Source organism: Eptatretus burgeri, chromosome 2 (assembly GCF_056783735.1).
Source record: "Eptatretus burgeri isolate ZD-2024b chromosome 2, Ebu_testis_v1, whole genome shotgun sequence".
NCBI lineage: Eukaryota > Metazoa > Chordata > Myxini > Myxiniformes > Myxinidae > Eptatretus > Eptatretus burgeri.
In genome coordinates this window covers 93,364,449-93,391,730 of record NC_140962.1, presented here as the reverse complement: position 1 = coordinate 93,391,730, position 27,282 = coordinate 93,364,449, and positions in this window count along the sequence as shown.

Here is a 27,282-nt window from a genome sequence, read left to right as displayed (position 1 = left end):
ACCTATAAACTCTCATAAACAGCACCACCATCTCAAGTGACCCCCCTCCCCACCCCATGCAACAATGTTGTCGACCCTCAGTAACCCGAACAAACCCATCCTCTTGTTTGCAGGTTGGTATGTTTCTTTCCCTACCCTTTCTTGCCTTTTCCTGTTTGTTCATTTCTTTGCTTGTCTCCAGCTGTTCCCCCAATGCCACATTTCCAGTTGGTTGTCCTTTGTAACACCAGTTTGTGATGTGGTGGGTGTATGATGGACATAATAGCCTTTCTTGAACCGAATATTATTCGAATTATTTTGTTGTACTTCGAGAAAAATGATGTTGAGTTAACCAGAGCTGGTGAGATTGAATGTGGGTGTGGGTAGTGGGTGGGGGCAGGGTTGGGGGTTGGGGTTGGCGAAGTGAGGTGCGGTGTGGAGGTAGGGTGCAGGGTGATGGAGGGAGTGTTTGTCTGGTTTTTAGCTCACCTACGATGAAGTCGAGATGAGCTGTTAAAGCCATAACAATGTCATTCAGTCTATCAGTCAGACAGCTAGGCAGTCATTCAGTGGGTCCATTGACATAGTTTTGTATTTTCCGTTCTCCTCCGGAGTGGCTCAATGGATTGTTTTGAAACTTGGCTTGATTTATGACGTCGATGCACAAAAACGAATTGTGCCCTTTTTCAAATTTCCATCCAGGTCATGAGATAATTAGCTAATTAACTCAAAAAGTAATCAATGTTTGTATGTTCATCATATATCGTGAGATCCCATCATCGCACGAGATTGTGAATTCAATAAAAATGAATAGTCTAAAGTGGGATGGACGCTTGTCTCCTTATGGAGGGCGGTCATAGTCGGGTGCATTTTTTTCTTCTTGTATAGATAGTCGAGGCTCGTGGAAGAGCAAGATTTCTGAACAGATCAGGACGGAAAAGCCAACGACAGGATGTCCAACATGCATGCATGCGTTAGACAAGATGGACACAGACGGGAACCCCAAGGAGGGAAAACTGGAAAATTGGGAAGTGGAGGGATTTGGGCGGGGTTAACGAGGGTAGAAAATATCTTGGTTTTGAATTGGTGACGACATGCATACAGCAAAATCCTGAAAATCCTCCTTCAGAATCCTCAGCCGTATTAACATCGGACGACATGTATGTCGCCATGATGGCTAATGACAGTCAGATCTGCAACGAAGCACACGATTGGTTAATGCGTACGCATCAGTGCTTGAAGCATAAGTCAAACGTGCTGTGATTGGACATTATTTATTTAATATTTTGTCACTTTTTCGGATGTTTTTTTTTCCCATTTTTTGAAAAAATGTGCATATTTTGTGCGTGACAAGTTTCAGATATTAGTTCTGCAATATATTTACACACATATCACAGAAACAGGTAGATACATGACATGGGTCACAAAACCAAGCACAATGGGGACTCGGCCTCATGTATTCCATTCCGACTGATAATTTTGATCAACCGGTCAACAAGCTCACAGGAGCTGGATCTATACATACGGCACAAGGAAATATGATTCAAGATGTTGTGGTTCTCCCAAACGCATGCAGTGGTACCATTCGAGACATCCCAGCGATCATGAAATGTGGTAAACATTCAATCAAAGCACAACCCGAATGCTATGTCACACGTCGCTGGAGCCCAAGCTATGGGATCTCCAGGTGGGAATGTCCAAAGTGGTGAAGAAACAATGCAGAGAGCAAACCAGTTTAACCTCTCATTGTCTTCATTAGATTGTTGAGTAGTTAAAGTTGAAATTGTTGAACTCGTTTCGACTCATCCTCATTCCTCCAAAAGCATGGGTCTGCGATACATTTCCGGTGACAACTTATGTGGACCTGTGTCAGTGTGTGCTTCACAATCAAAGAAGTCCAATCCTCTGATCCACACAAGAAGAATTTTATCCTTTTTCATTTCTGCCATTTATTTCATAGTTTCCCCTCCATCAAATTTAAATCTTGAAATAGCCTCAGTTGTCCATAAACCCCTGATCTTTGTCTACTCATGACATTCTTTGTGACAATATGCAGTCGGGCTTGGATATCTGTTTGGCTCAATCTGCTGAGGCTCTCTTTGAGCAACATGATGAACATAATGGTTCAGGATTCGATTCAGTAGATTTGGCCAATCTGTTTAGGTTCATTGAAAAACGTTGATAACAGTGTCTGTGGTATCCTTGGATCATGGATCTCCTCGGATGCAATGGGTATTAGTTCACAGTAGTCCTCCGTCGTTCAAGCATGGCTTGGTGGTTGTGTGAGTCATCAGAGTCGTATTTCATGCAGATATTGTTGTCTCTTGTAAGTGTATTTTGTTTCAGAGAAAGAATGTGACATGTTTACACTTGGAAGCACTGAAGTGAAGCACAAGGTCTTCTTTCTTTTTCGACTCAAAGTCTTCACTGTCCCTGCTCTCTCTTCTTTGTCATCTCCGGGTGATCCATTACTCATATCAGCTTTGGACAGTATCAGTCAATGTTATCTGTGGGAAAGAAACACTGACACTAGCACAGCTGTCACCACCAAAAATGATATGTCTACATTAGGGAACGTGATCAAACATCACAACTGCAGCAATGATGACCTGGCTTAATCGAGTTTGTTTGAACATTGGATCGAGCATTTTCCTTAATCGTTATTGTGATTACAATTATATGAAAAGGTCATTATTTATCAGATATGGATAACATTTACATAACTGAAGAAGGAAATTGATAACTGTTCCAATAATATAGAAAACTTGGAAAAACAAACATTCAAAATGGGATGGACAGCCTGTTAAGGAACTAAACAAACCCTTCAAATATCAACATTGAAAGAAACCTTTTCATAACATTTGATATAATCCATAAATATCGGGTCTAAAGTACAATTCTATCCAAATATGGACACGTGAACATAATTTTTCTCAAGTAAGGTTAGAGAGAAGTAAATGAACTCTGAACATCCATAGGTTAGAGTGTAGTAGGTAAACTCTGAAGCTCTATAGGTTAGAGTGTAGTTTGTGAACTTTGAACCGCCATAGGTTACAGTGTAGTTTGTGAACTTTGAACTGCCATAGGTTAGAGTGTACTCGGTGAACAATGAACCTCCATAGGTTAGACCAGGGGTCGGGAACGTGTGGCTCGTGAGCCAGGTGAGGCTCTTTTGATGATTGCATCTGGCTCGCAGATAAAATTGGAGTTTGAATAACTTTTTTTTTTTCATCATTTTGAAAAACAGACAATTTAAAGATGCATGCACAGCAAGTGAGCCCACTCAAAACTTTGATCTCCACCAGTTAGCTGGCTTCACATCCAGTCTCCTACAGTCATTCAAAGCACGCTTTGGAGAATTTCGTGAGCACACTCGTCTTTTTAAGTTCATCACCCATCCAAACGAGTGTTCACTGAACACAGCTGACCTGAGTTACATTCCTGGTGTCTCCGTCAGATATTTTGAAGCAGAAGTGGCTGACCTGAAGGCCTCAGACATGTGGGTGAATAAGTTCAAGTCACTGAATGAAGATTTGGAAAGAATCACACGACAGAAAGCGGAGTTGGCGAGCAAGCATATGTGGACAGAAATGAAAAAACTTCAACCCGAAGACCAGCTGATTATCAAAACTTGGAACGCGCTTCCTGTCACATACCACACACTGCAGCGTGTGAGTATTGCTGTCTTGACCTTGTTTGGATCTACGTATGCATGTGAGCAGTCATTCTCACATCTTAAAAACATCAAGTCCAACCTACAATCACGTCTAACGGATGAAAGCCTCAACGCTTGCATGAAGCTTAACCTCACCAAGTACCAACCAGACTACAAAGCCATCAGCAAATCCATGCAGCACCAGAAGTCCCATTAATGGTGAGTATTATAACAACATTATTTAAAATAATAAATTCAGAGGCTTATTATACTCACATTTCGTTGAATTCAGTCTTAAAATATATTATATGGCTCTCACTGAAATAGATTTCCAAATATTTTGTTCAATGGCTCTCTGAGTCAAAAACGTTCCCGACCCCTGGGTTAGACTGTTAGAGTGTCGTATGCGAATTCTGAACCTCCATAGGTTAGAGTGTAGTAGGTGAACTCTGAACCTCCATAGGTTAGAGTATGCCTGGTGTTGGCTTAATGGTTAAGGTAGTGGGCTTGGGATCCTAGGGTCCTGAGTTCAAATCCCGCTCAGCTGTTGAATTAACACCAGGTGGGGTTGACTCTGCTTGTCATCCTTCCGAGGTCGGCAAAATGAGTGCCAGCATGCTGGTATACTGTGTCGGAGTGGCGACCCGTCCAGGATTGTTCCCAATAGCCAAGGAGACTGCTTCGGCGGCACCAACGCTCTGCACAGAGTATGGTCCTAATGGATGGAGAGGTTAGAGTGTAGTAGGTAAACTCTGAAGCTCTATAGGTTAGAGTGTAGTTTGTGAACTTTGAACCGCCATAGGTTAGAGTGTAGTTTGTGAACTTTGAACCGCCATAGGTTAGAGTGTAGTCGGTGAACACTGAACCTCCATAGGTTAGAGTGTCGTAGGTGAATTCTGAACCTCCATAGGTTAGAGTGTAGTAGGTGAACTCTGAACTTCCATAGGTTAGAGTGTAGTCAGTGAATTCTGAACCACTATAGGTTAGAGTGTAGTCAGTGAACACTGAACCTCCATAGGTTAGAGTGTAGTAGGTGAACACTGAACCTCCATAGGTTAGAGTGTAGTAGGTGAACACTGAACCTCCATAGGTTAGAGTGTAGTAGGTGAATTCTGAACCTCCATAGGTTAGAGTGTAGTAGGTGAACACTGAACCTCCATCACCTGTAGACTGCAGAGGAGCCATGATGTACATAAATTGTGTGATGATGTAATCTTAATACCTTGGGTGTGTGCACTCAAAAAGCATAACAAGCTGTCATATCTGGTCTCAAAACTTTACAAAGTTATCCCTCTATTAGATACAGTAGATTAAACTGTACTTCAGAGTACATATCAATAATCCAAATAAGTCCTGTTAATTCGATTGAGAAATTCTATGAATGGACTTTTTTTTATGCCTCTGTTGACGAAGTTGCCAGAGGCATTATGTTTTCGGGTTGTCCGTCCGTCCGTCTGTACATCCATCCATGCTAATTTTCTCTTTTTTCTCTGCAACTCCAAATCTGATTGACACGAAATTTTCACCTTCGGTGCGACTACTCATGTTGAATGTTTTAATGATAATTATGACACCATAGGTCACGTGGTGTGACAGCTATGTTGGAAAAAAGGAAAAACTTTGGACTTCTGTATCTTCGAAAGCACTCCATGGAAAAAATTGAAACTTGGCACATGTGAAGTACTTTCCATGTGAAACAAGAACGAGTTTTTGATGATGTCATAGGTGGCTTCGTTATGACTTCATAATTGCATACGCCAAACGCTTTTTCCGATCAGTATGTCAATTTTTGAGGGTCATCTAGGGCTAAATTGTATGGGGGGGGGGGGGAATTGATGACATCATCGGTCACGTGGTTTGGCAGCATCATGTTTTTAACATGCAAACCTTCAAAAATCTTCTTCTCCAAAATGGCTGAACAGATCAAGGCGAAACTTTACAGGTATGATCACCTATCCATGAGGACCAAAAAGTTTTCCAACTATGATGTCATAGGTCACATGGTTTGGCAGCCATATTGGATTTTACCCTCAAATCTTTACAATCATCTTCTCCAGAATGGCTTCACAGATCGAGGGGAAACTTCACTCACATGTTCCCCATGCCTTGCAGATACCAGAATGCTTACGAATAATTAATAGGTTACATGGTCTGGCAGGATTATTGAATTGAATGAAAATCTTTGAAAAATTATTTATCTTGAAGCACTTCATCAATCGATGTGAAACTTCACAGTTATGATGTTGTGGTCATGGGGAATATATGTTTCAAATTTAAACCTCATCGGACGCATGGTCTGGCAGCCAGAATTACTTAATATTTTGAATCTGGGTTCAGGGATTTATATCAAACTAGGTACAAGTATGTATAATGATGTAATAATGTGGGCGGAGGTATACCTGGTGACTTGACGTCGAAGAGCACCCTTCATGTTATTATGAGTTGCCATTGTGATTGCATGACTGTTCAGGTGAATATTCATCAGACGTCTACATTTTATACATATTTGAACAAGCAATTGAATAACCTTTCAAATGATATACAACAAATAATGAATAGTTTATTTAAATTGAGACAGGAGGATGCTAAGCAACCATACACACAAAATTTCAAGAGTACGAAAGTCACTTCAAGCGATTATGTGTACCTATCAATAACGTGTCTAAAGTACAATTCCATCTCAAGATATATCATGTTAACATTTTTTCTTACCCAGGTCATTCTAAGGAATAGTAATATGTTAACCAAGTAGAGTACTGGAAGGGGAGAGTTGGAGGTGGGGGAGGTGACTGCACAGTAGCACTGTACAGCCCATGGCCTAATTATTTGTTCAAGTCTCCCTCTATTTTGTCCTTCAGCCCTGCTGGTGGTGTCCCACACTGTCTTTCTCCTGTTCCTTTTGTTATGTTGTGGCCTGATATGTTCAGTGTTCTCACTCTTCCACTAGTGGTCTCACCACAGCATTTGTCCAGGTTGGAGAGCTTCAATAAATCTATCCATATATTGTACATCATGGAGTATGGTAGTACCACATAGAGAGGGATGATACAGGAAAAAAATGTCCACCCATTCAAATGTGTACACAATGATATGCTTTTAAAATACTACAGAGTTGTCATTAGTATTAAAAAGCCATACCTTTTATTCTTGAGCGTTTTCTGAAATATCAAGATTTAAAATACGCCAGAATACATCACGAAAGAACCACATAGAGAGATCGCTAAAACACGAATTTGTACTTCTGCTTCTTCCCCTCCATAAACAATGTTAAACCGTAGCCCAACCTACCTCAATAACTGCTGAAGCCATGATGGTGATTCCAACACAAGGAAGCAACTTTGTCTCTGGGCTAGTGCACACAACCCAAAATTTAAAAATAAATAAAACATTAATCATTTCATTATGAAATCAAATGTAAATGTGGACTAAACCAAAGCAGGCTGCCAGGATTGTGAGGGGTAGAAATGGACAGTGAACAGTTCCATTCCAAAAACCGATATACATCCAAACCATCCCCCAATTCAACTGAAGCAATTACTAAAACAATAAAATAACAGATGGATTCAATTCACACTAAAAATAAATATATATAAACAACATTCGTCATTTTATTAAAACAATAGGCCTGAGTGGCATCAGCGACCCACTATAATCTTGGAACATATGAGGAGGCTGGTCAGCTGCACTGGTTTCATTGAAACAGATGGTGTTCAGTTGTGTTTTCGTCTGCCATCAGGCATTCTCACCAGTTAAAATGACCAAAAGCATAACTTGTCACAAGTAAGGGAACTTTATTTTATATTAAATATGGTTTTGAAATGTTTAACGGTGTTATTATTATTATTATTATTTTATTATTGTTTGGTTCCAGGCGGTGAAGTTTCAACTCAAAAATATTTTCGTGGTGAGTCACCGATTCAGTTTGTGTTTCCACGAATGTTTTTAATTTATCATTAAACGCATGTTGTTACAAGTCTGGAGACGGCGATGGTTCACGAGCAATGTACACGGTTCGCCTTTTTGATTTTTTGACCTTCGAGGGGACGCCAAGGGCAAACTGGCGGGAATCGGGAAAAACGTAAATGATGAAAGTTGTAGTACTCGAAGAGCACTACTTGCATATCAACCTTCATTCGAAACAGTTGAAAACCCTAGGAGCTTGATGCTCAGTTTATTGATTTTTTTTGACATTTTCTAAGTTCGTGACCTTATGACCTTGACCTTGGGACGAAAATGAAAAATCGAGCTCTGTGGGGCTATGCAGGTGCCATTGGGCTAACCAAATACCAAAACCCCTGCCAGATTCGACAAACCCCCTCGGAGAAGATGTAACTTGAAACCGGCTACCCCCTAAAAACACATGTTTTTGGGGCGTGGCTCCACCCATAGTAGGTGCAGCACGCCCATTCTCCGAAAAACATAACTAGATCATGATACAAACTTCGCACCCTAATTTTATCAAGATCGGATCAAAACCCACGGAGCTATGTTCGGGAAAGACAGACAAACAGGCACACACCCATAACGAATACAGTGGTCACTTACTGACTCGTGAACCAAGAGTTATGGACTTTATCTGTAAGGCCTAAGTCACATTTGGCACGGCGGCCGTAGGGTCTACAAAATCTAGGGCCACTAGCAATGATAGGGTGGCCGCAGTATTTCCACAGTCACACAATGTAGCAGTCACATATGTCTTTATTTTTCGGGGAGCCGCACGGCATATTTAGAAATTGTGGAGACCGAAAACGTGGTGGTACCATACGGTCTTTGATTTGATGTCGCACGGTGACCTTAGGGCGTTCCTGCGGCGGCCATAGAATTTTCAAGGCAGACGCAAGGTGCCCACAAGGCGACTGCAGGGGGGCCCTAAGGTGAACGTGTGGCCAGACGGAGGGTGAAGAGTGGGTATATATACCAGTTCTTTTTTTACTGAAATAAAAATATAACAGTTCGGAATATACCAGTATATACGAGGTGTGTTAAAAAAAGTATCCAACCTTAGTTTTTCGTGTGTAAACAAATGAAGCTAGGGAGGCGTGGTTTGGTGCACGTATGTAGGCGATCCTAATTCGTATGCGTGAATATTTCCCACCTGCAGAAGCTGTCAGTCACCGACAGACCGCCGATGAGTGAGGAAGTGTAAGTGAGCGCTGTCGGATTTTCATTTTTGATAAAATGATGGATCACTGTGGTCTCATCGCCAGTGATCACTGTGTTGAAGAAGTTGGGATCGCTGTTCACAGTCTCCAGCATGTCCTGTGCGATCTCCAAACGGAGCTGCTTCTGCTCGATCGTTAGCAGCTTTGGCACGAACTTTGCTGAGATGTTCCTTAAGCCCAAATCCTCAGTCACAATGGAATGAACGGATCCAATGCTGACGCCTGCCTCGTCTGCAAGTTCTCTGATCGTGATTCGATGATCCTGCATCAGCAGGGTCCTCACTTGGTCAATGACGATCTCATTTCGGGATGTTGAGGGCCTACCAGAACGTGCTTCACTTTCCACTGATGTGCAACCATCTTTGAAGCTTTTTTCTGTGTGGTGCCCATTGCTTCGTTCCCGAAGGCCTGTTGAATCTTGTGGATCGTTTCCCCTTGGGAATCGCCAAGCTTTACACAAAATTTGATGCAGTTGTGTTGTTTAAGTTTTTCCGTCATTTTGTCAAAAACGAAAATCCGACGGTGCTCACTTCCACTTCCTCACTCATCGGCGGTCTGTCGGCGACTGACAGCTTTTGAAGGTGGGAAAATATTCACACATACGGATTGGGATCGCCTACATACGTGCACCAAACCACGCCTCCCTAGCTTCATTTGTTTACGCACAAAAAATTAAGGTTGGATACTTTTTGAACACACCTCGTATAACTGAATATACTATTACTATAATTTTTATAACTGAATATACCAGTTCAGAGTATAGGCAAACACCTATACTCCAATCTCTAGCGGTAGTGCACGGTCGACGCAGACTGCCACGGAGGCCATACGTCGGACGCACGGCGGGCGTAGGGGAACCATGCGTCGACCCTGCGTTGCCTGCAGGTAGTCACACAGACCGCAAGGCCACTGTACATTGAACACAGGGACGCCTTAGGACTACTCTATGGCGACTGTGGAAATAGTGCGGCCGCCGTAATTTTTTGGGGGTTGGCAAAATTCATTTTTCATTTATAAGAGCCTACGGCAGCCGCACGGATGACGCAAGCCCACTGTACACCCTACGTACGGTCGACGTGGAACACATCTACATCACAGCTTGGCTTGTCGAATTGCTACGGCTAACGTAGAAATGAAAAAAGTTACAATTCCACGGCGACCCCTACGGCCTGTAAAAGATAGCCACACGGCGCAGGGCCACCCTGAGGCCACCTCAGAAACTCTGCGGCCGCTGCACGTTTCTGTCAATTCAGGTGGGGGGGGGGGTACGGCCTCCGTATCCTAGCCATAAAGCAAATGTGACTTAGGCTTAAGGAACATAGTTATGGACTCTGTCTGCAAGGAACATAGTTATGGACTCTGTCTGCAAGGAACACAGTTATTAAAACAACAAACACCCACTTCCATTCCATTTTATTAAGGATCTGAAATTATATTCTTCACACACTGAAACCAACTCAACTTGACACTTCTGAGTTACTAAAATCAGACTCTCAGTTTTGTCAGTCACCTTCGTTGCTCTATTACAAGGCTCTGGGAGGAAAACAAACAAACGTGGAAATGTGAAAAGAAATATGAATCAATCTGTCAATGGAACCCGATGAAGTCCAGTGCTTAACATACTCAGCTATGCATGTACCTCTCATGTTCGAGCGAGGGAAGGGTATTCCAACATGGCGGCTGCTTGGAGACTGCTTCAGCAGCACCGACGCTCTTTACAGAGTATGATCCCAATGGATGGATGGGCCCTAAAAGCGGGTGCTGCATGTTCACTCCAGCTATACAGGGTGGGCCAAAAGTCACTGAAGGTTTTTGTTTTATAACCTTTTTATTTTTGATGAATTTTTAATTCTTATTATTATCTTTTTTACACATAATGAAGACCAGGGAGATTCATTATGAATAAATCTAGCAATGGCCAGCATGTGAAAATTGTTGAGTTTTATTATTCCAGTGTGAAATCAATAATTCAAACTCAAAGAAAATTTCGCAATCATTTTAATGTTCAAGAACAACCATCGGAAAACACGATTTGGAACTTGATTGCTCGTTTTGAGTCAACGGGGTCTGTTCATAACTCAGCCTGCAGTGGAAGATCATGTTTTTGTCCTCTGTAATAGATCACGTTTTGGAAAGAGTAAGATTTTGCGAAGAGGCCAATGGGGGCCATTTGCAGGACATTATTTTTCACAATTAATCTAAAAAAACGAATTCCATGAATTAAGCTATCATTTCCAATTTATTTCATTAATTTTTATTCTAAAATATAAAAAAGTGATAAAGTTTAAAATACCGTATTTAAAAATAAACGGTGATACACACTGATGTCTGTATATTATCTCACTGATTCGTATACATGTATTTTGCTTTCTTTATAAACTTACATATTCCCCCAAAAAAGAAAACCCAACAGAAACTCGAAAAAAAAAATGAAAAAGACATTGAGGGATGAAATCTCAAAAAACAACCAAACAAGGTAGGAATACACCACAATGCTGGACCACACTATGACACCACAATCCCCTTATGGATTACCATCATGACATATTTTGACATTTTACTTTTGTTGTAGGGTTGTTATGGATGAAGAAGAAGAATAACAATGAAGAATGACTCCACATTACGATGCCACATTACGACACGACAATCCTCTTCTGGTTTACCATCACAATATCTTTTGACGTTGTTCCATCATTAATCATGAATCATTAATTAACACACTTGAATTTATTATCTTGCCAAAACAAAGTTTTTGCAAGATATGTTAGTCAGCTTGTATGTTTTTTGTTTGTTTGTTTGTTTGTTTGTTTGTTTGTCTGTCATCACGTATAAAAAAATTCTGCAGAGCACAGTTATCATTGGAAATTTTTGTAACTTCGCATATCAGAGGCCTATAGAGGTCCCTTTCAGAGCATAAAATTTTGAAGGTCAAGGTCACTTTGTCGCAAATCAGGGGAGTCAACGAAACCCTTATTTTTTGAGTAATTTTGATCGGATCGTCTTCAAACTTCATGGGAATATAGTTCATGGTCTGGCGCTCAGCTGATTAATTTTTGGTGGCGATTGGCCTTGACCTTCATGGTTAGCGCCTAAGGTCAAACATATTTGACCCCAAGGTCAAATTTTCAAGTTTTAGGAACATATCGTGTAGTACCTCAAATTGAACAACTCGATAAGTGCTTTCTAGATATGTCAAGCTTGAGACATTATGACGTCATTTGGTGATGTTATGAGGCAAAAGCATATATTTCATGGTTACTCTGTAGAACGATTTTCATCGGAATCTATCGTAGGCAGATATTCCTCAAGGAGTCGCTCCTGGTGGATAGCAGTTCTGTTCACCTCAGTGTGACCTTAAATAAGTCACACGTGGTCACCTTTTGGCAAGATACGGGTCACCCTGCGGGTGACATTGGTTTATCTACTCTTTATCCTTCCCCAACGTCGCCAAAATAAACATAAATTGATAGCACATACACAGGAGGCGGATGGATCGAACACATTTCTTACCTTTTAAAAAGGTTTATTTATGAAGAACATGGGGAAAAAGGTGGACGGGTCAAGCAGTTTGGAACAAACCATGTCAATCAAAAGACACAAAGAGGGAGAAGGGAATATACAAACTTATATACCTTTGGCGAGGCTTGGAGTGGAAAGCGATGGTGCAGCTCGAGAATACCACCCACGTTTCAAAGAGCTGTCCTCCCGAGCAAAGACAAGGCAGAGCACCAGAGACGAAGTGAGCTAATGGTGAAGTAGGCCAGCAATGAAGTAAGCCAAAGACGAGGAGCAAGCAAAACCAAGAGCTACCTTCTTCACTCTTCTTCCACATGCTGGGAGTTCTGCTGTGCCCTTTCGGCACCTCTTCACCCTTCTGGGAGGGGTCCTCCTATGGGACATCCCACCCATGGGGCGGCCCCATTAAAAATAAGTCTTTCCATGCTTCCAGGCCCAAGAGCGCATTTTGCCACCATGACTTGCACATATCCACCTGAGAGATCGTGACAACCTTTTTGAAGTGTGTGCCATTTTTGTGTGCCTTTTGTGATGGGAAGTCCTCACCTGGCCCCACCCACGAACAAGAGGTGTTTATGCAAACAATATTACACTAACTATCCTGTCTATAAATTACATAAGCTGTGTCAGCATCACATTTTACAAGACAACTTACTCTGACAGGTCACCGATACATGGCAGTCTAACCTACTTGAATCACACGGACCATGTTACATTTACCACAGTCAAGCTATGGATCCCTCCCCAAACTTCCACATAAAAATACATTGGGATCAGGATTCAAATGGTCCATGGTACCCATTATAACTTGCCTACTACTTCCTGTAAAAAATATTGTGTGATCTTTAACACCCACTGACTAATAGTAGCACACAGGATTGATGTTCAACTTTATGTCTGTCCAACGGACACTGTACTTTGTGATGAAACACTGCCTGCAAACCATCAATCCAACAGTTTATAGTCAGCTATCAGGTTTGGAATCAAACCAAGGCTAGACAGCTAAAAGGTAAGTGTACTACCACTACACCATCCTATTAGACATAAAATTACTAGTTTATATACATCTTCAGAGACTAGGGCTGCTTTCATGAAGCTGCAAATTGTAAGAATACAATATGCTATATGGCAAATTAATGTCATTTTACAGGTGGCCTGTTCTTTGACGGTTTAAAATAACAAATGTTATGACTCTTCACTCGGCCGAGTAATGACAGAGTCGAATGAGGGTTTTCGAATGATACGATTTATTTCAGAAGATGGCACTACGCATGCGGAATGCAGCCCAAAGGCCCTTCAGTCAGGTGCCCCCGGACCACATTGAGATTCTTACTTCAAAACAGTTGTATATATAATCACACAAAAGCAGAAATGGGTGTGGACTACAAGTGTGTGCTTAAGGGATAAAGAAATAAAGAAATAAATGCGGCAGTGGGCTTCTTTCCCCCCTCCCTAGGGGCCCTCAGGGAAGTTGGATCAGTCAATCCTCAGATTCGCAACCCAACAGTTCATCTTGCAAACTAATAACTTTCTAAGACTCCTACACCCCTACACTGGCACCTGCTGATAGCAAAGGCGAAACTCTGGTGATGACTAAGAACAGGAATGTGTGGGATATCAGCATACACAGTTTTCCCAAGGACATGCTGTTGTGCAGCTGCAGAGCCATAAAGAGTTATCAAAGACATAGTGAAAACAGCATGATACATTTAAAGCAACATTTTAAAGCAAGGTTTGAATAATACACAATTACAAGCAAGGTTAGAATCCCGACAGCTGATTAACACACAGCTAATGGTCCAAAATATGACCACCTAGCATATCATCATAACAGTTTCCCTCCTTGGTCATATTTTGACCATACCCAGCCACACCTGATACTCACCAACCGAGTGGACCCTATTTGGTTCCTGTAGCAGCTACCCCTAGGCCCCCGCGCCTGCCAAACGGGATTTGCAAATGCCGTGGATAGCCATCAACATTCCCCAAATGAGAAGTCCCCAACTGCCAGTGGTTCAGGTTAGCTTCTGTTGCCTTTGTCTTGCCCACTGCCACAAGTCTCCCATTAAGTTGTCATATACAAATTTGATGTTAGTTAAGTCCACACAATATTAAAGGCACTACAAGTCTATACAATATTAACAGCAACATTATTATTTAGGCAATTATACTCAACACTAATTACAACAATAATATTTACAATATGCAAATGTAATAATGGGTGAGCAGCACTGTGAGCGCTCAAGGCATGGTGTAAGCTCCTTTCTCAACTTGCGCTAGAAGACAAAAAGAGTCTCATGAGATGCATATTTACATATAAGGGTCATACAAGTATTTTCCATACATTCCTTCACTATCTGGTATTGTCCATTTTCCACGATTATGCATATGCTAGTCAAAACACTGCCACATCTATCATAAACCTCCATCAGCATTTTACTTGTAGATTTCCTTTCTTTCTTGTTACAACTTCCTGTATCTTCGTGTGTAGTGAGATGCATGAGTCCATGTTTGGCTTACCTTTTCACTTGAAAGTTCGTTGAGTAATCAGTAATACCTGGAAGAGTCTTCCCCAGGGCGCCCTCCGCCAGAACACCTTGTTGGCTCCTCAGCTGGTGGGGGTCGGGTCTGGTTGTGGCCCCATACAGAGGTCCTCGGGGTCTTCCTCCATGAGTTCGCTGTTAATTATTATGATGGCCTGGGTGAGGGGTGAGGCTTCACAGCATTTCTTTAGACAAATGGAAATGAGACGTTTGATCAGAAATACTCCAAAAATGATTCCCATGATGATTAGGATTGCTGCCCCTACCAGGCACAGTAACCAGTCTCCCCAGTCATGAAATATAGATCTCCACCCTGCGTAACCCTCCTTGCGTTCCACTCGATCGCTCGTGAGAGTTTCTCAAGCCTTATAGGTGAAAACACCTATAAGTGAAATGTGTTCTTCTCTGGGAGGTTACTGTATTTTCACAAGATTTCACAACTGTACTCCAAAAGGGTTCTTTCGGGGCCCATGGAACTTGGGTAATTAGAGATGCGTGTTGACCCCATATGAATCCTATTTGTGCAAAGTGCCCCCACTGGGTTTTGTCTTGCGTTTTGTTCTGCCAAGCCACTTCTGTCTTTTCTGCATTTTCTGACGTCCCCCTTTGCCACGGAGGTGTATACGGTTTCTTTGGCTTGAGTGTGTTGCCTAGTGATAGGTCCCCCCACAAAGGAGTAGTGTCAGTACCAGGAGTTGCATATTGTGTCGTCAAAGGTTCTGTCACTGTCTCCGTTACTACAAGGTTTACAGCATGCCACTGCACTGAACACTGCAGTCAACTGCAACATAATGACAAGTATTTGTGTAAAAGATTATTTTTAAATGATACCTCCGTACGAGGCTCCCACCATGACTAGAGCTTGCAGGACTGGAAGTTGCTCTGGGTGCGTGGTGAGTGGACGTGAAGGCCAGAGACCTTACTGTACACTACTGTGGATTTTGATCAGGCAAGCATACCTTCCATCCATCTCCTTGTCTGACGGCCAGTAAAGTGTTCTGGTGTTCGTTGCCCCATCTTGTGGTTCTGGGGCGCATCTCAATCTGTTCACCATTCTTCCTAACTCCCCTGCACTATGTCCGTTACTAACTGCCATTGAGATGTACGGTGTTAGTCCTTCTCTGTGCTTCATTAGTTCGCGCTCTCTGGCGGCTTGTTTCACCTCCACCGCCGCTCCTTCCTTCCCGATCCATCGGTTGGTTGTCATCAGAGAGCGTTTGACGGTGTAATCTCTATGTGCTTTGGCCACGTATTCATAATCCTGCCCTGTTTCATCGTAGTCAACAGTGAGTGCAGTGCAAAGCCAATTCCATTCCTTCCAGATCGATGTCGTTGCTCAGCAACCATTCCTCTACATCCCTTTAATTCCGCTTATACTTCCCAAATCCAATGAATTTATCCTGACAGATAGAGGCTCATATAAAGACAACAGACATGCTTTTCTGTCCGCTTCCAAACAAACATCTCGACCCTGACAGGCAGAGAATCGAAACGCTCCCTCGTCAAGGCCCACGATGGCTGCGTGTTCAAACAGCACGAGCCCCGCCCGTAATTTTTCCCAAAAACACCGCTATCCTCATAAGTGCGTAGCCTACCAAACGTCCTTGTTCTTGGATGTCTGACATGTAAACTAGGACAAATGTGTCCAAGAGCCACGTCCTAAAGGTTTTGTCTTCACCAGAATAATAATAAGAACAACGCGGAACTCTCTTAGAGCCGGCGTTTACTACGCGAGACGCGGCTAAAAGATAAACCCACTTTAAATAAAATCCGTTCCTTGTTCAAAGCATTTAAATCCTCCTTTCCATCTGTTGTAGTAATCAACAATAAACCTTTTCGATCGGCTTTATTCTCACAAAACCCATACGCATATCTGCAACAACATAAATATACATAGGGTAAGAATAACAAAATACAATAACTTGTACACATAATACTGAAGGCAAACCCATACTCTAATCCCAATTACATTCCTCAGAGTACACCATTCCTAATACAGTATACTACATACCATTACTGTTCCAGCACGACCCTCCACGGAGCACGCGGCATACGAGTCATCACCAGCCACCGACCCCCATACACAGTGCTGCCACATCCGCCCAATCTCCGTTGCCGCTAATCACAGTACGGCACTTCATTACCACAACACCATCCATCCTAAATCCCTCGGTCCTGCGCCTCTTCCGCGTCTCTTTTTTTTTTTTTTTTCTTTTCCTCTTCCGGTCACGAAGCCCAATCAACAACAACAACAACAACAACAACAACAACAACAACAACAACAACAACAACAACAACAACCGGAACAAACATATATATATATTACAGCCTTGTTTCAAAGCATTGTCGCTTCCATGTTCCGATAGCGCGTGCACTCGCCTCGAAACACAAAATCGAGCGATCCTTTGAAACGTCAATGTCCTTATTAATTAATTTTACCACAAAGCTATCTCTTTAAAATCTAGTTTGTCCACCATATTCAAAATCAGCCGCCTCGAGAAATTCTTGTACATTGCTCCGACAAGCAGGCACGTTCACAGCAGGGTGTTAATTGCACTTTCAAGTTTGACAAAGCGCGCTGGGCCCATGCGTGATTACGTCATCACGCACTCACATGAGCAATACGTCTTATCAGCGCGTTGGTTTTTACCATCAAACTCACGGAACAAATATTTGACGACATCTCAAATACGTTCGTTTTAAATCGGAATTTTTACAGAATCCTAAGAAGGGCGTCCCCATCTTGTAAAATGTGCTAATCCATTTCGTAAACCCTCACGATAAGCTGTCCTTCGACGGGACGATTTCGTGCTTTCGTCGCGCCTGTTAAATCCTATGGCACGTCATGTGACTCGCAAAACCCCATAAAATAAGTTTTTTTCCCAGATTTACGAAAGTCAAGCATAAAACATGCTTAATGACCCCAACAATGAAACCAGAATTGAAACTGACGTTAAAACGAACCCGTAACGTCGATCAGCCTTACGAAACATGCAAAGTGGAAACAGAACTGAATTTCAATTTGAAATCAAAATGATGCTCCGTGGAGACCATCCATTTATCACGTACAGTGTTCAAAGCCAAAACAGCATACAGAGTTTATCGGACCATGAGAAAATCCGAACGTTGGTCCATTTGACATCCCATTTGACAAACTGTCTGCTGAAGTGGTTTTAATTATTCAATTCCCCATCCAGTTCACACACACACACACACACACACACACACACACACACACACACACACACACACACACACACACACACACACACACACACACACACACACACTCTCTCAATGACATTTTCCCATCACTGAATTAACAACACGTGCAGAATCGGTCATCATGGTCCTTCCTCCAGATTTGGTGTGCGCAATTCACCTCGTCCAAAGTCTTCACATTGACGATGACGACCCATCATTATCTCCATACAAACATACAAGTTGTTCCACACATACAAGTTCCAGGTTGGAACACTCAACTTACGTCTAACACAAAACTCAACCTTCCCCACCACATTGTATTCACAAATACATCCAAACAGGTAACTTCTACAAACAGCCCTTCTCCTGGCTCATTAACCTTGTGTTCTTTTCCTGCTGGTTCAAGATTCCCTCTGAATCTAATCGCTTACGTCCTGTCTCACTTTGTGACTCATAGCCACGCTGCAAGCGCTCTCGAGTGTTTTCCACTTTCACCGATAACTTTAAGTGTTGTTCCTTTGGGTAACTCTATGTTCTTTGCAGAGTTATTCCCCATCTTTTGTTCTTATCTTACCAGCCGCCTAAAACCTGTAAATCGTTTCTCCTTTTACGTCGGGACCGAAATCCCTTTCAATCAGCCGCCTAATAGCTGTAAATCGTTTCTCCTTTTACACCGGGACCGAGATCCCTTTCGACCCGCCGCCTAATAGCCTCAAACCCAATGAAGGCCTCTAACCTTCCCTCTCTTGGTACAGGATTCCAACCTGTTTCCTCCTTATTTCACACGGATACCTTTATCCTCGACCCTTACCGGTTCTAACATACGGCCTGCCAGCCCTCTTTGTGCCCTTCAAACAAACCGCATTCGAATCACCTCATATGTTTTACCGTTACAGTTCTTGATCCGAGCAGATCCTGGAGCTGCGTCCGGCAGGGCGCAACCCACCAAGTGTACAGTTTTCACCTAACTAGGGCTCCCTGTCTTAGGTGCCCTATACGTGCAATTTCCACGTACCTTTAGCTGAACCCTTGTGATCGCTGTACACCAAGTGGAGTCCCGCCGTCCACACCGCCAGCATCAGTCGCATCGCATCCTCGTCGCCAATTGTTATGACTCTTCACTCGGCCGAGTAATGACAGAGTCGAATGAGGGTTTTCGAATGATACGATTTATTTCAGAAGATGGCACTACGCATGCGGAATGCAGCCCAAAGGCCCTTCAGTCAGGTGCCCCCGGACCACATTGAGATTCTTACTTCAAAACAGTTGTATATATAATCACACAAAAGCAGAAATGGGTGTGGACTACAAGTGTGTGCTTAAGGGATAAAGAAATAAAGAAATAAATGCGGCAGTGGGCTTCTTTCCCCCCTCCCTAGGGGCCCTCAGGGAAGTTGGATCAGTCAATCCTCAGATTCGCAACCCAACAGTTCATCTTGCAAACTAATAACTTTCTAAGACTCCTACACCCCTACACTGGCACCTGCTGATAGCAAAGGCGAAACTCTGGTGATGACTAAGAACAGGAATGTGTGGGATATCAGCATACACAGTTTTCCCAAGGACATGCTGTTGTGCAGCTGCAGAGCCATAAAGAGTTATCAAAGACATAGTGAAAACAGCATGATACATTTAAAGCAACATTTTAAAGCAAGGTTTGAATAATACACAATTACAAGCAAGGTTAGAATCCCGACAGCTGATTAACACACAGCTAATGGTCCAAAATATGACCACCTAGCATATCATCATAACAACAAACACACGTTATATGTTTAAAAATGGGACCAGAAAGAATCGTTATGGGGTGAAACTTTCAATCAGTGCCCACTAATGCATGAGAGTCTGCATGTATGTCTATAAGCTGGATAGAAACTGAATTAATTTTCTGCTCATTTTATTTTCGGATGTGAACTTACAGGATGGGCCTTTTACAAAATAACAACACAACACCAATCTCTGGATGTTGAAAACATGAAAAACACAAAGCTGTGAAAAAGCCCTCAGTTACATCAAAAGTGAGCATTAAACACATGGTGTTCCAAGGGCAACGCTTCAGCAGAGCTCAATGGGAGTCCGGAGTGTTGAAGCTTGTGTTGTGAAAAGCTGAGGTTGAAATGAAGCCTGCTTTTTTCAGATGCTGTGTTAAAATAACTTTTCAATCGTCTAAATTAACTGTTACCAAGTATGAATGGGATAAAACACTTGTCGAAAAACAAAATAATTCTCAAGAGCAAAGTTCCCATCATGTGCTGTCTTTTTGACTGCTGGTTGCATCATTGGTTAGGAGCAGAGCTATGCCACTGATGTAGTGCCCATATTACCAGTATACTGGTGCTCATTTTGCCGACCTCAGAAGGATGACAGGCTGAGTCAAACCCCTGGTGTTAATTCAGTAACCAACAAGGCTCAAACTCAGAACCCAAGGATCCCAAGCCACCACCCTAACTGCGAAGCCAACACCAGGCTAGTAAGAGCAAAGTGAGACTAAAACAGTGATCTTCACTTTTTTATAGGGGGGCCATTTTTTCCGATAAGAAATCAGAGACATCAGTGTGAGAGCCGCCACACTGCCTACAGGAATCCGTAATGGCTGCCATTAGGCTCCACCCCATGTATTCTTTGTTTTTGTTAACTGGGCTGCAAGCATCATTGTTTGTAATACTGCAACCATATCCTGATGAAGTTATGTTACTTTTATGCTTCACTTTGGTACAATCATTTGAAACCATTGTGCCAATTTGATAGCATTTATGACAGATTATAATGGGGTGTTTTCATATTTGTGTATTATATTATCGGCCACACGTCAGGGGCCGCACTTTAGGCCACCAGTGGCTCGTGGGCCATGCAATGAAGAACAGTGGACTAAAGCAACACTTAACAGGTTCAACAGGAAAATGTCCCCGACTTTTATTACTGGTGGCATTTGGTGGACAGTTTGTCATGGGACCTTTGAATTCAGTTCCACATTTCTCATGAATGGACGCACCGAGACTTCTGGGGAAAAGGAGCATTATTCCCGAAATCCAGGCTTTCCGCACTCCACTACACTTTTGTTCCTCTTTTCTCCTATTGGTGGATCTGCCTTTTGGTGGCGATTCTCTTCGCCTTAGGGCTTAAAGCAAGAGGCGCACCACCAGATCACGTCACACCCATTCCTACCCAAAATATTTTTGTTTACCCCTATCAACTCCACCGAACCAAACCCTCCTATTTGCAGCTTAGTGTGTTGACTTACCTCTTGTCTCTCCTCTTTTCCTGTTCGTTCATTCCCTTTCCTTTTATGTCCAACTGTGCCCATGCTTTCCATATACAGTATATTTTAAATAATTTTGGGATACAGTATATTTCAAAGACTTTCTGTATACAGTATATTTTAAAGACTTTCAATGTACAGTTTATTTTATAGACTTTCAGTATACAGTATTTTAAAGACTAAAAATGCGAATTACCTGGTGAATTATTGCTTCAATTGCAGAAGCTCGTGCCCAGACAGCAAACACACTCTGAGATAGCAAGAGTGTAACCTGGTATGAAAGAGTGTCCACCAAAATCAGACCACTTGCTTCCAGTATTTTAGGCAGGATTTTTTTTTTCTTCAAGGTGCCAGTGATTACTCACCTCCTCTTCGGGAAAACACCATGGGATCTTTAATGTCTATCAACGACCAGTGCTGGCAGACATGTCCTCCAACTTGACATAGTTCTGCCAGACAGCACATACATTGATGCCTCATTCTGTATGAGAAACTCCAGGATGGCAGTTTATGGCTTGGGCTTGGTCAAGATTCGAACCCAGGCAGCGGCAAGTGTAGGCATCGAGGGCCTAGACTATCCTTCCAGTCCTCAGCTGTAGTACACCAACCGCAGGAGACTATACATAAGGTTATTTAACATCCACATTGCAGGAACAAGACAGCCAGCTTTATGTAGTTCCAAAGAATGCAATACTTTTCCTTATCGTTATTTTTGCAAGAGATTGAAGTTGAATTTGAATCCATTTCCAATAGGACTCAAACCCAATATGAGACAGATCAGAGGTGAACACATTGCACTCAGCTTTCCTTCTCATCCCAAAGCAGATGCCAGCTGGAAAACTGTTACAAGACATCTTGTGAGTTTTATGAAAAAAGGTGTTATAGTCAACATTGTGAACATTTGTGTTATCGTCAACATTGTGGCATATTGTGACGATCCATTTATGTGAAGCTACTTCCATTTGAATTATCAATCTCTTTAACTGTCTCGATTCTGATGCAACTTAAAGCCATTTTTGGTTCCCCATCCATGTGAAAGTTTGTGTCTCCTCATTTCCATGAATTGTCGTTGAATATTTTAATTTTTTAAATCTTTTTTTTCTCATTAAAATTCCTCATTTATTTTACACTTTTAATTTTTTTCTGCCCTATTCTTAATTGACTCAACAGATATGTGTCCAAATATATATTTGCCAACTGATTGCATGTCCAATTACGCTTTTGTCTTGTTGAACTGACCTTAAGACTTAAACAGGCATCTTGGACTGGATTTTATGCATTTTGTCATCTTTGGTGACTATTGCACACGCTAATAGCCTGTTTCTCACTTTGTTTACACATTAAAGTTAATCTCACCAAATTAGGTGCACGACTAAGGGCAAGCTGTAAAGGAGTGGGGAAACTGTGAAGGTCATCAAGCATTTGGGCTATTTGGAAGCTGAATCTCCAAGTGAGCCAATGACTATACTCCGTTCAGCATCATCAGGAACATGAGCCATATTAGAAAGGACAATTGTTCCAGTACCATCATGTTTTGTTTACTCGAAGCAGAGTAAGGAGATAATAAGTTGATCAAACAGTAAATGGTACATTAGTTGTGTTTTGGCAGGCGAACGAGCCTCCGTGCTTCCCAATCAGACTGAACATTTTGGCAAAGTGCATGCAATTTCCATTTCGGGGAACTTATGGATTCTCTATTAAATTAAATACCAACACTCCTTTGCCATCTCTTAGTTCTCTATCTTTCTCTGCCACTCATCAGAATCTTTACATGTTTCATAAATATTTTTAAACAAACCTCTCACCCTGACCCCAGTACATCTCTTTCATCATTTGAATTCACTAGGATGTTTAACATTGACTTCCCCCAAAAAAAGGATTTAAAATATTGTTACGGTTGTGGAAATTCGCATTACACCATAAAGAGTCCTCAGGTGAGATATATCGGTAAGTTCATGTGTAGTTAGCCCAAACCCGTTGTATAGAGGGAATATGTGTGATTCATCCGGGCTGCGACGCTTTGAGTTAGCCATTTTTTCTTTCTCTATTGTTATTTTCGACCATTAATCCCCCAACAATTCAAACACCACCACCTTCACCTATTGACCTCCACAACTCCATCCCGCAAACATCGCTTCACCGCCATTCTCAAACGACACCCGCCAACAACTCAAACACCACCACCTCCGCCTCTTTACCTCCACAACTCCATCCCACAAACATCGCTTCACCACCATTCTCAAACGACGCCCGCCAACAACCAAACTCCCACCACCTCCGCCTTTCTACCACACGTCGTGCCATGGGCTGTGAATGTGTTCCTTTTGCTTCAAAAAGTGGATCAGGAATGCTTCACACCCCCTTTTCATCCGTCCAATGACCGAGCATCGGGTAGTGTAGCCCCACCTCCGAACCCGCTGTGAATGCGTTCCTTTCGCCCCGAAAAGCGGATCAGGAATGCTTCACGCCCCCTTTTTGCCCGACCAATGGCTGAACAGAGGGTGGCGTGGCCCCGCCTCCAATCGCGTTTTGATCTGAATATTTGCATATGGGCTCCTCCTGAGGCCTATAAAGATGCGAGCGCAAGGCGACTCGCGAGAGTTGGAGTTGTTGCAAGGGAGTTGAGGAGAAGTTGGAGGAAGTTGGAGTTCGTGCGGTTCGGTTGCAGGCGGCTGGTCGAGTTCAAGTTCAAGTCAAGGGAAGACTGCGGTCGGCAATGACGTTGCGGTGTGGGGGTTGCTTGTCTCGTCGCGGGGTCCAAGCCAGCCAGCCATTCCCCTCTTCCTGAGCATCAGCAATTCCCCCCCCCATCCGCGCTGAGATAGTGCCGGGGGGGCCCCGTTCCTCCCCCACCCTAAACGTGGTGCCAACAAAACCGCTCGCGCAGAGCACGCCGGAGAGGACTCGCCGACCACGCCAGGGGGACGGAGTCGGGGAGCAGCTGCGCGAAAATTGCGGCTTGACCGCCATCGCGTCACGAGGACGCAGGTAAGACCTTCCCGGTCTCGTGGACCTGGCCGATCCTCCAGGATCCACGTACATTTGGTCTACGGACCTGTCCGCCTCCTTACCTATGAGGGTGGCTTTCTTTCTTTCGGGTTGAATGCATGCTGTGGCGCCGTGTCCAATAAGTAGAACTGCTTAAGTGTCTGTGCCTGTACATTGCCCCTTTTATTCAGTGTAACTCTTTCTATTGCATTTGCTTTTGTTGCATGACTGTATGGCTGTATATACGTGCTTGTCTGTGTGTGTGTGTGTGTGTGTGTGTGTGTGTGTGTGTGTGTGTGTGTGTGTGTGTGTGTGTGTGTGTGTGTGTAAATAAAGTGCATTGTGTGAACTGTTTTCCCGTTTCACTTCGTCTTTTCCTTGTATTGAATCTCCATCGAGCATCAAGTAAGGGATTGATAGTGGGTTTAAAACGCCCGGTAAATAATCCGAACCGTCGAGGTCGACGATAACTCCGCTCGGTTATCCCTGCAGCACGAAACGAACCGCTTAAGCGGTTCGTGTCCGAAGTCGACCTGCGGCGAGGTACGATCGCCCGGTCGACCACTCGCGCAGGTACTTCGGTTGGTCGAATTTCTCCTATTCTGGTTGAAAGGCACAGTCAGACTTTTTAACAAACACAACTGCTAGTCGATAGGACAGCTGTTATAATGTCCCTTAAGAAATAATGGTATTCTGTACTACATGGTGCCAATGGATCACCGATATGATAATTTGTCGTAAGATCGATGTATTTCCATCAGGAATGAAACTGAGATGAGACTTTTCAAACATTGTCACCAATAAAAAAATGTTTACTCGTTTTTATGATGATGAAGCATAGAACATCAGTACTTCCCCCCCCCCCCCATTTTTTATTTTATTTTTGCAATTTTCTGGTTTTCTAGATTTTGTTTTACGTACACAATTCTATCCAATATGCAAAGCATGAATTGCAAATTTCCCCAAAAGAAAGAGCAATCCGAGATTGGAGACCTTCGCCAGGACTTGTTTTGTTTGGTGTCTGTGTGGTTTTGTGAGGTGTGTCGACAATGTGTTGATGACGTTTATGTTTATGTGGACAAACAAACCTTTTCGCTTTTATTGCATAGATTCACATTCCAATCGTATGTAGTTTAAAAACGTCTGTACGTATTTTAGAGATGCATGTATTTTACTGCCACAGACATATTGTTTTAGTCCGTACTTTATAGATGTACTCATTCTTAATAGTACATCCTTTATAGACATACTCGCATTCTAAAATTACATACTTTATAGATGTGCTCACATTGTAAGAGTATGTACTTTATACATGTACTCACATTCGAATTGTACATACTTTATATAAGTACTCAGTTGAAAAAAGACAATGTGTAATATAGACTACCACCAGGTGGCATTTGTGGCCTACGTTAGCACGTTATGTGTGGACACACAGACAGACAAACCCAAATGCAATGCCCTCTCCTCTGGCGATGGTAATAACGTTGCAATCCTAGGCAAAATGCCCCAAAAAAATTGGACCAACTCTGAATTGCTTGCACAAGCATCTCAGATAACTGTTCGGACAGGATTTGACCTTGTTTCGTCCAGTCAATAAATATCGCATGATGCGAGTTTATCATGGTCAAGGAAGTCAGTTAAAAGTCGTTTTGTGATATGCTTTGCTTTGTGTGTGATTAAGTCTGGACAGTCCTTGCATAATTTCAGCTGGGTGAGCCCATCGGAACTTATGGACAAAACTGTCAATCTCTGTATGCCCTGAAAATAATTGTATTTTTTGCAGTTATGGTTAAATTTGGGTAGTACTTTTTTGTTGGCAGTAATTTTGTGCCCATTTCAAGTTTCTCTGAGGTCAAACATTAAGTGTGGACGAGTATCTTGTGAAGACAAGACCAGGCGAGGCAGGAAGATTACCTTCCTATTCAAACTAGCTGAGATTTTATTGATATTGGTCATTCTCTTGAGACAATTTCAGTTTCCAGAAGCAGAAAATCCAAATTCTTATTACTGCTGCTATCAGCTGCATTAGAACATACAATCTCTGGGATACCAGTTTACTCTCTTCACTGTAATAGACAGCAGTATGGCCAAGTCTGTTGTTATGCTGGTAAACTTAAGGGTACTCACGCTAGTATTCCATCAACAATGTGTTTTCATCAACGTGAAGGTGCAATGGTACTCAATGGGCCAGACCAGATACCGGTACCACCTGAGGTGGCAAAACCTAAATGGTATTAATTCATTGGAAGGGTCAATATTAGAACAATCATATGTGATAGTAACTCCAAATGAGCGGATTAGTCATATTTTTTTCATAATTTTGTGTTTTCTCATATTATAGCATTATGACGTACATTACATAGCATTATATGTGAATCGTGGCATGTGAGTTTGGTATATACTCATATTCAAGGTGATTTTCAGTGGAAATATGGCAATAAAACACACATGGAAAGCTGATAAACAATGACTCACAATGTGAAAGTGCAACCAATTTGTTTTTTTTCTTCAATTTTTGGGAGAAAATCATATTTGGACTTTGGCTTAATATCCGTTGATATGAATATTTCACTACTTTTGGTTGAGCTCTGCAATTTTCAGTCAGGGAATTTCTAAAAATTTTTTTTAGGGGATAATGGGTTGCTTAATTTAAGTTGAGGAACATTAAATAGTTTTTCTGTTATCTCTGTCATAACATGTTGTTATTTGCTATTTCACAACTCTTGAGGGCACGACCTACCATTCAACCCAAGGAATGCCTCTCAACACTACACACCGAAGAAAAGGTAATGTATCTTGTATATTTTCAAAACTCCTTGTTACCTCCACCAGCGAAGGTGAAGGAGGTTATGTTTTCACCTCTCTCTGACTGTTTGTTTTTTTGTGTACAGGATATCTCAAAAAGTTGAAGACGGATCCGGATGAAATTTTGTGGGCCGGTTGGGTGTGTGACAAGGACAAACTGATTAGATT